This window comes from Sinohyriopsis cumingii, chromosome 10 (assembly GCF_028554795.1).
Source record: "Sinohyriopsis cumingii isolate HCF-2022 chromosome 10, ASM2855479v2, whole genome shotgun sequence".
In the NCBI taxonomy this organism is placed as follows: domain Eukaryota; kingdom Metazoa; phylum Mollusca; class Bivalvia; order Unionida; family Unionidae; genus Sinohyriopsis; species Sinohyriopsis cumingii.
In genome coordinates this window covers 47,202,593-47,216,009 of record NC_142970.1, presented here as the reverse complement: position 1 = coordinate 47,216,009, position 13,417 = coordinate 47,202,593, and the positions used below count along the sequence as shown (strand labels likewise).

At 34.3% G+C, this 13,417-nt stretch overlaps 1 long non-coding RNA gene across 1 annotated transcript; it reads right to left on the bottom strand.

Annotated features, from left to right (window-relative positions):
• Positions 1-4,976: 4,976 nt before the first annotated feature.
• Positions 4,977-12,215, bottom strand: LOC149789993 (uncharacterized). The gene is made up of 3 exons (XR_016423782.1): positions 12,087-12,215; positions 10,943-11,056; positions 4,977-5,203 (listed from the first exon to the last, which is right to left on the bottom strand). It is a non-coding gene; the product is annotated as an uncharacterized LOC149789993 (long non-coding RNA).
• Between the last annotated feature and the right edge of the window lie 1,202 nt (positions 12,216-13,417).

The window sequence follows — 13,417 nt, the reverse complement described above, 5'->3', positions numbered from 1 at the left end:
AATCCAAATATTGTGCTAAGCTGTTATTTGTCTCGAGCTGTCGGCTATCGCCCTTGTTTTAAAATTTTTAGCATTAACACAAACGGCTGGTGCTATGATAGCTCCAATAGCATTACAAAGATCTATTAGCGTGTTTCTAACGTTACCCACTACATTATTAGATGATGGCGCTGTCCCGTATTGAGCATGAAGTGGATCTAAACATGCGTTAATATTAGTAAGCGTCCCAGCGTCGTCAACACCAGAAACTACTGGAGGAGTATGAGCTAATCTAAACAAATCAGCAGCTCCAGTTCCTATATCTTTAAACTACAGCATATTTGTTGCAACATATTGTGAATAATCCTTACTAAAGACACAATATTAAGAATAGAACTTGCTGCTGGTAAGTGCATATAAATATCTTCTACTGTTTAATTAGCTAATTGATATCGGGCGCTTTTAAATAAACTCCAACGAACCACTGGCGATAGAACAGTTTACTAAAATCGTATTTACTTTTGATATGTCTACTGGTAACTCGCTTTCATATGAAACTGAAGCAGCGATCCAGAGCCGTATTGTTGTCGAGCAAAACCTAGCAACTATTCGATCTTGTTGGCCGTAGTAAAATCAACAAGAAATTTGTTTTTCAACGTGATTTTGGCACGTAACGTGTTTTAGTTCGGAGCAAGTTCAAAATTGTCGTCCGCAGATCGAACTCCAATTGTAATCAACGACTTTTTGTTTTGTTTAGATCTGTGACGTTGTAAGCGTCTTGTGATATCTTAACAGATATCAAAGCCGAGCCAGCTGGCTGGCTTGATTGAAATGTTAAGCCGTCATTCACGTTAGTTTTTACGTCTGATATAGCATGCCAAGCAGTCGTTGAAACTAAACCTATTTCATATTGCTGCGGAGACGCTTGCGTTCCTGGGCCAAGTTCGATTGCTGGAAACAGAAAGGTTTGCGATATCTGACGTAGTTTGAGATGAATCAAGTAGTAATGTTGTTGATAACATTCTTATTTTATCATATAGATAATGATCGGAATGCTTTACGGTTAATGAATCAAATCGCCGCGAATGAATTTGCCGCGATAAGATCACTATGTAAAATATAATATTCATCGGATGTTAGATATACGTTTGATCGCAAATTATCAAAACTTTCAACAGTTTTGTTTTCGATTTCTGTTCTTACATTTCCAGGTTAGTTTTGCCAGATCCAGTTCGTCCTATTATCATATCATGGCAATAGGGTAGGTCGTGGTTATGCTGATGTTTTAATTAATCGATCCGTGACAAAGTTAAGTATGCTCATTATATTTTAGGTATTCGCATAATGTTATCGCTCGGTAAGAAGAATAATGAGTTATTACAGACATTTTGGTACGGTAATCTGAAGTTCAACATAAGAAAAACAATAACAACTACAACTTGAGCAGATTTTAACAAATTATCTCCAAACAAATCCGGAGATACAACGTTTGTTACCTTAAGTATGTCAGGTCAGCGAGCGCTAGCCCTAGAAACAGCATATCCTCTTGTCAACGTAAATAACACACAAGGTGTAAGTTATGCCCAGTTTAAGAGGATCGGTAATAGCGAGTTATCGCTGAGAAGCGGAGCAATGAATGGACCGATAAACATGGCAGGTAATAGAATAAATATTCTGGAAACGGATTAACCTCCTGCTAAAGTAAATAACACACAAGCTGTAAGTTATGCACAGCTTAAGGCGATCGATAGTAACAAGTTGTCACTAACTGGCGGAAAAGTGGCTGGAAACGGATATGGCAGGTAAAATAATAATAACTCTAGAAATTACATATCCAACATTGAATCAGAATCCGACTCAAACTGTGAGTTTAAATCAGCTCAGTATTGTATCAAGCTTAAAATAAATAAATATAGAGACACAGTAAATAGAACACATACATTTACTGACGGTGCTATAATAACAGAACTTCCATCAGATTTTCATACGAGGTGAGTAACACATGCAGTATCTTACGATCAATTAAAATGATTACTGACGGTATATTTAAAAATTAGCGGCGGAGCAATGACAGGTTCTATCGATCTGGGCGGTAAAGAAAGATATAACACTCAACATGATAACTATCTTATGTCCAACGATAACTGGGTAGCAAATTTAAAATTTGTTAAACAAAATTTTGTACTGAAAATCGGCGATACGATGACCGGAAATATTGACATGGGATCAAACAAGATAACAATTAAAGAAATTCCATCAACAGCAACATCAGATTTAACAAATAAAAATTACGTCGACCATATGATAGCAGGGAATATTGCATCACGAGTAGCAAACTCCGGCGATACAATAACATGGTTCGAATAAAATAACAGGGACTTATAATCCAGTCGCCCCATTTGTTCTAACAAATAAATCTTACATGGAAGCATCTATCTCAGCCGCAGATGTACTTTATGTCAAACAAACGGGCGACGCAATTACAGGTGCCATTGACATGGTGGCAAATAAGATAGCAACAATTTATGTTTTATTTACTGCATTTGATCAGACAAATAAGCAGTACGTGGACAGTATTGCTGCTGGTAGTACAAAGCGAGCTCAAAATAGTGTCTGTCATATTCCACATTTTGCTGACTCAAACGATAACACAAGGGGTTTTGTTGTAGTGGCATCAACACAATATCCTAGAAATAATTCAAAGTTTGTGTTTGCGTTTAACAGCGCCATATCATGAGGTCCCAAGCGGATAATATTCGGGGAAACAACTAACTTTTGGGTTAAAACTCAATGCCCGGCAGCTGTTGCGATATGGAAATTTCAACTACGTGATCGATTAAATGCCAATGTCAGCCGCATATACAATTGTAGATTAGAGGCATCTAACGATAATACAACATGGACAACGTTCTACAGCTCAACCGGGGTGTATATAACAACGAGTCAGCAATTCACAAACGCTAATACTAACAAGGTTAACAAGTATCTTTTTTCGAATAAATATCGTCAATTCAGAGAGACCTTATCTGGGTCTGACAATGTTTCAGATATATAACGTAAATAATTTAATGTGATTATTTCTGTAATGTCACAAGCGATCTCATCTGACGCACCATTGATCAAAGTAGCTAAATAACTTTATAATTTTATACTTGCTCCTAAAATAGAAATAGCGATACCTGATGTTGATCAACTAGACCAAACAAGTGCTAACGAGGCTGCAGCAGTATGAAAAGTTTGAAACTCGAATCACCTGATTAAATGAGAACGAAGACAATTTTATTGGAGTTGCAGCAATGAGAGTTACACAGCTAGAAAAGTTATAAGAGATTTTGATATTATTAGCAGGTACTGTCATCCAATCGATTGTGAGGAATAGCAATTCAAAGTTGAGTCGCAGTTGACAAGTACACTGATTGAAATTAATAAGGAAAATTATATGATAATTAGCAGATCTAATCTTATAAAAACAAAATCTCATGGTTGTAAGAAACCAAAACAGGAAGTAATAAAGAAAGTGACGATGAACTTGACGAAATAGCTCAAACAAAACAAAAAAAACAGTTTTGCTATGCGTTGTATATTTCGATGGTTAGATATGGACTATATTGATAAAATAAAAAACATTATTTGAGGTCCCAGATTATCATGATGATGCCAATCCGCTGGCGATAGCATATTTGATACTAGTATATTCTCTAACAAATAGTGATTATAAAAAATATTCTGTAGATCAGATAAACGCCGCACGCGCCAAAAATATTAGATCAATATAATAGGCGATCTAAACTACATTATAATGATACTAACAACAACTGAAATAGCATCAGCAAGTGGAACAGAAACTCCACTACTATTGATAGTATCGGGAGAAGGTATTGTATTATCAGCAATAAACAAAAGAATCGAGCCAAAATACGAGAATAAAAATACTTCGTGTAAAATAGCAATAGCAACTTATAGTAAAATTCTTAATCAGCTACGAGTTTGTCTCAGAGGTGAACGGTTCATTATGTTAGATCTGATACAAGAACTGATCTGCTGGCTGACATGATAGAATTGTAAAAGTAATCGGTAAATTTTGAGTAAAAAGATTAATGTAGAGACACGACGTTAAATATGAAAAGATGTCTTTTCCTGGGTAAGCATGTGAAAAATATGCTTAACAATGAGAAATATAGCACATGTTTTAAAAATACAAACAAGATAAAGTTGTCTCTTGTTCGTGAAGATGAGATGATTCAGAGTTTTTTTTAAATAACTTTGGTCACACGCTCACTTTCTGATGTTGTTGATAGTCTGTGCAATCCGATATCGCAGAATATGTTTACTAACATTACATATGATGATGAGCTAAATAAAACGTTAAGTCCATTAAGCAATAGTCTCCTATGGAAATTGTATTAAGACGCTGGAACCTGATTCTCTTATCAGTGCCAAAATTAACTTGTACTTGTTTTGTCATGATCATGTGAGTTATATAATAGCAAAAGCTGAGACGTTAACAATATCTCGAGAAGTTACTGTGTAAAAGGCTTTTGTGAATATTAATAATAAATCCCTCGCGATTTAATCTATAAAAAATCGCAATAGTCGTATATAAGGGGATTGTTTCTGAGTCAACTCTATTTTTGTTTGAGGACGATGATGATTTTCCATGATGGTCCCATGTGGTAATCAACGATGAAATCGATTTTGTTGCCTCAACAAAATTGTTTCCAAATGCCTTTTGATAAAACCAGGGTGATTATTGGGGAGGTAAAAATCATGTTCTCTTTCAAGTACAAAAGTAGGGTTTGGCTAGGAACCCCCTTATATAAGACTACTATATTTACATACATAGATACATACATACATACATACATACATACATACATACATACATACATACATACATACATACATACATACATACTTACCTACCTACCTACCTACCTACCTACCTACCCACTTGTGAGACCTACGTCCGATGTACACTCTTTCGCCTTCAAGAAAGGATCACATGCATGAAACATGAGTAGCTTCCGTACAATTCTCGGATTAGACAGCCTGGTGCAAAACTGCCCATCGACGATTCTCTGGGATACAGTTTAACAGGTATGCCTTCTTAGGCTTATCTGGGGTGCCGATTATGCGCCAGACGTCATCCCACTTGCCGCGTTTTGCTGATAGTAACAGGGTACTAATTTCCTCCTTCTCTACCTCGATTCTATTTCTCAATAATCTGCAAAATGACACAACGTTGCAGTAGATATTTATAGACAAACATCTTGAAAAAATATTAGCTGATAAAAATAAGGCTGGCACACTATATCATCAAAGAATATACTGTTGTTGAAAAGTAGATTTTTATATTTGGGAATTCTGAATAATGAGAGCTTGAATTCATTTACATTTCTTTGTTAACTTTAGATTCTATGGAGTCAAGATTGTACGTTAATAATAATAATAATAAGAATAAGAATAATAACAAAAATTATAATAATAATTATAACCCAATTTGATTTGACCTCGTTCAATGTTGTCTTGAAAAGTAACTCGAATCTTCTGCATGTGTTATTGTTTCTACCAGAAGTATTTCTACTCTTTCTTCGATACACTTCCTATACTGGGTACATTCATCACATGTCAAACAGCTTTCATTTTAAAAAGGAAATATTAACAGCACTGTTTAGATATAGTAATAGATAACTATATGTCCCAGCTCAGTCAAGACCTTGTTACCAAATAACAATACTAATGTAACAAACTCAACAATTAGTAGTTAGTACTACATCATTTTCATGTTTCTTTATGTTTGGAACAATCAAACATCCAACAAAAAAGAACAAACAAGCAAGCAGTTCAATTAACATTTTGTAGGATGCGTCCTAGGCCATGCAACAACATTAAACTTTAAAACATAAACATTAATGCAAGTGATAATCATTGTTGCACAACTTATTTAGGATAACGATCCCGTCATATAAGAATAGAGGAAGTGAAACATCCACCGTAATTGTTTATTGTCGAATTTCGTCCTTTCTGAACAACATATTACGCAACTAATTATTGTACATGATATTAGATTATACGTATTAGTGTCATTATTACTTAGAAATAAACATACATTTGTGGCCGTTTAACCTTGGAGCTCACTAGAAGGGAGATTATTAAATCTTTAGTAACCTTAGGCTTTGAATTTCAAATTTAGTAACTATCTTGTGTATGACCGATCATACTCTCAGTCTGCATTTGATTATTTTATCCCACAATGGTTAATATCAAAAACAAAAAATGGGTAAAACAAATAGTGTGATAGCGAAGCAGTTCGAAAATGAAACGTGATATATATATATATATATATATATATATATATATATATATATATTCTAAAATACAACACAACGAAACAAATAAGAGCAAGGTAGCTAGTTGATGACAGAAATAGTAAATGGCGTGAAAATGATGGAGAAGCAAGCAAAAGGTCTAATATATAATTGATCTATTTCTAAATCTAATCTGTATTTTTCATACCATTAAATGCATAAACACATTTCTAATTGTACCACCAATATATCTAAGATCTCAGCCTGTAGCCAACAAAAACGGTTTTGGTTTTCGATATTGAACATTACATATGTGTCAAAGGAATTAGAAAACAGTTTGAAAGTTTTTCTACTTGGGACAACTTAGAAGTTCGACCGCATTAGACAGTATGCTTATATTAAGTAGGATACAAAGCTGTATTGGTTTAATAAATGCGTATTTAAAAGTCGCCGGAGTAAAAGGACGATTAGTTATATATTTTTAAAGCATGGTGAAATATAACATTCTGGTTTTAGAAAGATTAAAAGTATTGATGATATGACGAATAAAGTAAAGTGATTATAAAACAAGTAATTTAATATGATAGTTACAGACGAAAATATACATACAAAGATATAAGTTTCAACATGGGGAAAGTCTCTGGTTACACAGAATGCTATGATATTGAAAAGTATCTTTCTTAAATGCACATAAAAGAAAATTAAACAGAAATCGATTTTAAAGAACCTTATTTATCAACGGAATTAACGTAGGTTGCGATGTACATTTTAGCGCTATAAACCTCGTAGTTATAATTGACTCATATATCAAATGCATATTGTAAGATAGTATTCGTTTGAATGGCTGATGCTTAAATTGGCGATTTATAATTTGCATAAATATTATTTGTAAACTTATATTGTTATATTCCTTTAATACTAATTATTACCATTGAAAACTCACTTTTTATCTATACAAAGTCTAAAAGAATACAGTTTACTTTTTAAAGACGCAGTACTGCATAATAGGAAGAAATAAACAAATGCAAGAAATTCAACAGGTGGGTTGCACTTGTGAACACACAACTTTCTGCCCAATAAAGTCCATGCCAGACATTTGAACCGGCATAGATAATCTAAGTCAACCTTCCAGATTTCATTAAAGGCGACGTCGGATTTGCAAAAAAAAAACATAACCCACATGATTAATGTTTACATGTTCGAACAACTGCGGATGTTACCGTAGAAGATCATGATTTCATTTAAACATTAAAATTGCCGAAGATGCACAACCCAGAGGAAGAAATATGTTTAGTGGCAAATGTGCCTGTACAGACGATAATTGAGTGCCCTGGTATATAATGTATTGATCAAGATAACGGAGAAGGAAGAAAAAGACGACAGGAAAAAAAGATATAATATAGCTAGAAGCTTCCAGCCTATATGAAAAATGACTTAATGTAAACCATTATTCAAATTCTTGAATATTAATACTTTACATCTAGATGGTACTATAATTTTCAGTCGATGATTGCAGCAAATTTAAATCACAATGATATCATACATTAATGATGGAAAATTGGATGTGCATTCAATGTAATAGAAATTTAACTTGTAATTATATACTTTCATTCATTTTACATTTAACTGGATGCATGACTGCAGTGCATATTCTCACCAGAACCAGATTTTATGTTATTATCAATGCTAACTTCAAATGCCTATTATTGTTAAACCCAGTGTAGCAGAGGCCTAGCAGTGAATCTCCTATCGTATCAAAAATGATTTTTCTGTATAGGCTCATTCAACATAGCTTGCACTGATAGCAGTGTAACTATTTGGGTGAAGCATTCTATGTCTAATTTTACCACGACCAGAGATATATGCGTTATCTACAGTGTTTCCGAAGAATATGTCTAATTCTGTTTACATACTGCATTTAAATTTGTGTTCTTGAAAGGAGGAAAGTGATGTTTTATAAAATTATATGCATGTAAAACAATGTTCCTGTCCAGTGCCATAATATAGATTATAATTCAGTATCTTAATAATATCGTCTGAAGGGACGAATGTCAAATTTTCTTGTTTGCCAACATTTTGCATAATTTTAACACATAGTAATCCAAGAACTCGACTATTACAAATACTATGAAATCACCAAGGTACAGTTTCATAAACAAGCCATAAACTACACAGATTATTCTTGTTGCGATCATAACACTGGAGGAATAATAATAATAATAATAATAATAATACATGTTTTCAACAACTGTCACATTCTGCAAAAATACACTGGTAACATTTTTATTAAATTATTGGATGAAATTTTTTTTATTTCATTAAATACAAATAAACGGTTATATCTTAGATTATATAACACACAGGTAAGAAACATAATGTTGACATCTTATCGTCAAAACCACTTCATTTTTAATGCCAAGCTTTCAAGAAATGTTCAAAAATAACATGTTTTAGTTAATGTTATTTTTTATGCCTCCACCGCAGCCAAGCGTCTTTGTTCATTAGCCAGGGAGAAACATGTTTTATTATTTTTAAAATTTGTAATTTCAATTATTGTCAAACATTAGAAATAAATTAAATATGTTTTACATTTGTTTTCTACCACTGGTGTATTATTGGAGAAAACACAGTTATCAGCTACAGGACAAAACAGTTATTTTGGCTGGGAGGAGTGTGAACCATGGATTTATTTTGAAACTAGAAATATGTTTTTTTCTAATACATCAAGATAGTTAATTCTTCTTGTAACAAGATAACCTGGTTGGATTTCGGATTTAGATGTATTACTGGTATATCAAACTGTGATCCACTAAATGCGTATATTAATACGCATATATTAATATTTGTTTCGACAACATCAGGTTATATTTCAACAGTAGGCAATTGCTTCTATGTTCTCTAAAACTGTCATGAATGTCCACTGAATTGCATCAAGAATCCTCTCTCTCTCTCTCTGAAGTATAATGGAGATGATACAGGGATGCTGGGTGCGAGAAACAAGAAAACTGAACTTGCACTAAGGAACATACAAAAACCTGGAACTTCGTGTACACGTTCGAAAAGCTTTAATAGAATGTCCACAGCACCAATGACATATATATTGTATATGCAAGGAAGAATACACATAGTGTAATCTATTTAATGCTTTGTGTATTTGTTGTATTTCTTCATGTTTTATAAAACGTATAATGAGGGTCTAAAACATATTATATAATACTGAAATATCCGAATGCCGCTCAACATATTCTCACGTAACCTTTCTCTACCATTGTATGGTTTGATAAGGCAGCAGACTCATTGATCAACAAAGTAACATGAGGATGGGCAATTAACAAAAATGGTTTCATGACAAGTCTATCCAACCACACCACCACATCTCTCTCTCTCTCTCTCTCTCTCTCTCTCTCTCTCTCTCTCTCTGGACTTGCGTAGAAATGTACAAAGGAAAATCTGTTCAAACATGAGAGTGCTGGCTTTTTGTTTCAGTCATGCGACGATGTCTCTGGACCGATATATGATGAAACAATGTAGCTACACGATGCAACGGAAAGGGGAAAGTTTGAAAAGAAGGATAGAAACAATTATATGGTTGGTAACAATGTTAATAAAATCAAAATAATGATTTAGATGAACTGTAAATTCATTTAGATGTTTATGCTACCTCTTGCCAATTTTACATTTAGCTTATCTTAGATTAAATACTCCAGCCGCTATGTGAAACCTAGTGCATTCAATGTTCTATTAGGTATCTATGCTTTGTTTGATGTGGTTTACGTTCTTCATTTAAACCATCATTAATGATTAAATTATGTGTTTTATATTTGTGCAATCAATATGAATGAACATACAAGTTTAAAGCTAAACGAAGCAGCCTATCAATTTGCAAAGTAGATTGCGATTATTCGCAAATGGTTAAGAAAAACATTTTGTAGTGGACGCACCGGACGAGGCTGTGCAGAGTTCATTCATTCCGTCAATACACATTTGCTAGTAGTCCATTTTAACAGCGTTGGAAATGGAAGTATGCGCAATGTATAAGATATAAATAAAATATATGTAATGTAATGTCTCTGTATCTTTGATCGACCAATCGTTATGTAAAGCGTTTGATTAAAAGGAAAATCGTCAAACCTCGTTTTCTATTAATGAAAAATGTATGCATGTCGTGGCATGTCAATTAAATATAGGATTCAAATTTGTCAAATACTTGAGGTGAAAAATTAAAATCCATTACTTATTCATTACGGTACATGTTTTCATGTTGGCGGTGGGTTTTTTTGTGACATTTATTCATAATAAAATTATATTATATTAAATTCGAAACAGAGGTTATGTGTGGTATCGTAGTTTTAAAGCTAGTTCATATTAAACATAGACTGATCCCTAAGAGATGGGAGTAGCCGCGAATCATCACGGAAGAACATTATTATGTATTTATCAACATGCGTGCATAAACCGTGTTTGTAAGAGCATAATACTTACTCGTTTTTGAGAAAGAACCAGTACAAACAAACAAAGCAATAAACGCAACAACATTACAGTTTTTAAAACTACTATTTTGATATAGGTAATGATGTGTTAGACATCTTTATATGTATAATATATGTGTGAGTTTGTGTGTGTTTTCCAAAAGTATAGAAAGGAAGTAAGCTTACCCGTTACTCTGGCCTACTATGTTTTGCATTTCTAATCAAATGAGATCTTCAGTCTCTTTAGTTGATGCTTATCTGTTCTCATCATTTTCCCTTCTCACCTAGGGCACAGGATTTCTGTCAATAGAGTATCAATTATAGTGCATATCTTCTATTTCACTTGTGGATCTATGATGTAACATAACATGCTGTTAATATTGCCCATATATTTCACTTTAAGGGCTCTCACAAAGTTATGATTTCAATCCTTCGTTATTTTTAACGACAAGGCACCATGACGTTTCAAGTAACATAGAAACGGAAAAATGAAACTTCATTTTCCACTAATACAAATATTTTCAAAAAACCGCCATGACCTAGCAAGTGCGATGAATGATTTAAGTCTACGTTTTCACTATTTTACATTTGCTTCTGATCTTTTTTACTTGAGCATGATGTGAACGTATTTGCAAAAACGGAATCATTGAAAGTTTGTGATCATTCAGGTGCACATGCAAAATAAATGCTCGGATTATTGCAATCACTGCTCTGAGATCTGAAGCCAATATAAAATATAGCCGTACAACAATTGAATAGACTGCATGACAACTCCATATGGTACCAAATATAGTTATTCATAATGACGTCTTTGTCGTTTTTTCCTTGGCATAAACACTACAGAACACATCGTTTTGCTGGGTCCGCCATCCTGCCCGTTGACTAGCTGGTGGTTCTTCCCCGCAGTCCGCCGGTTCCAGTCTTCAGATGCAATGGGTGACAACCCCTGACTCACCGCGGGATTCAGACCCTTCGGTTACCCTCAACCTGGATTGGCCGGCCAGTCGAAGCCGTTGCCCGTGGTGTGGCCGCTGCGCATGCTACAGCTTCTTGGAGCCACAGGTGAGAGCTGAGCGTCAAGTGGAGACCAAAGGTAGACTAGCTTCCCCAAAGAGAGTACGACTGCTACCCCCAACAGTGGTACTACCCGTACATGAGCACCCCTTACACCACATACATACATACATACATACATACATACATGAAAAAGAACTTTTCTCAGGTCCCATTCACTCACGAAATATCTTTAAAGGACAAGGGAGTTTACCAAATCATAGTAAATATTAAGATGGGAAGCGTTTCAACTGATGGATTTCTAATAAATACATACCACACAAAAACTCTTGCGGAAGCTAAGTCTTCACTTCAACGTCAGTCACTTGTGCACTCAGTTAAGAATTAGTATCTGGTTGAAGTTCAAGCTCATGCTTTTTGTCAAGTTGAGTGATTAGTTAATCTTAATTTTAGAGACCTGCAAAGAAGAAGAAAAGCAAAACCACTCTTCGATACTTAGAGAAAACATGACAATTCTAGAGGAAATTCTGTATTGTTAACTCCAGCAAGCCTATGAAGTAATTGCCCGCAAATAAAACCACTCGTTTCCCGTTGTTAAAATCCATTACAGACCAGGAATGTATCTTTACCTATCAGTTGCTAAAGGCAGATTAATTTAATGTACCATTTGAACGAAATGATTCAGTTTTTCGACAATGTACACTCTATCAAAATAATTCTTGATTTCCTAGACTTATTAATTAAATGGTTGAAAACAACGGTATTCCAGTCAGAAGTAATATAATAAGAAATTATATGCAAGATCATTTTAGAGTACTTCTGAACAATGAACACGTAACCAACATACATACGTCATAAACCCAATAATTTAATATTCGACCTGACTGTTCCTCCCTTAGGAAACTTTTGGCCAACATTTTCTCCATTTATTTCAGAGATTTTACTCTGATAATTTACCCTGGCTTGGATGCAAAATACAATTCACTGATGTCAAATTTACAATGGCTTAAAGGTACAAAGTAAGTCGCTGTTCGAAAACTTGTATTCTTCTATAAAATTATTGCCTTCAAAGATTTTATTCCTATTGGGATTGCAAGCAGTCGCTTCGTGGATTTAATATGTGAATGCACAACGCACTAATGTGAATGAAGCCATAACCAATGCTAGCTAAGCATGCTCTTCGGGGATTGAAAATTACAACATGAACAACATGTTTCTTAGTTAGTAGTGACGAGTGGGACAGGAGCAACCGCGAGACGATACCCGGTCCAGCGTGCAAGTACGCGTCTTGGGCTTATGTTTGTGTGTAAATCACACTACTTGCTAACTTGTCTGGATAAGGCTAGGGAGGATCAGTCCGGCCGGAAACACAAAGTGAGTCGAAAATTTCTGAAGCTCCATGTATGTATCATCAGTCAAATTATGCACAGCTTTCTAGATCGGGCTGTTCCCTACTATCAATTGTATGCAAGACGTATACTGTAATTAGGATCACCCTTACCAGTTGTAAATTTTCTTATTATTTATAAATTTAGGATTTTGTGTACTTAGTGTACATATATTTTCCGACATAGCAGTAATCAAAATTGGTTCTAACTGATCTCTTTTGTGATTGTATTAGGTAAGTTCAAGACCTATTTTGAACGG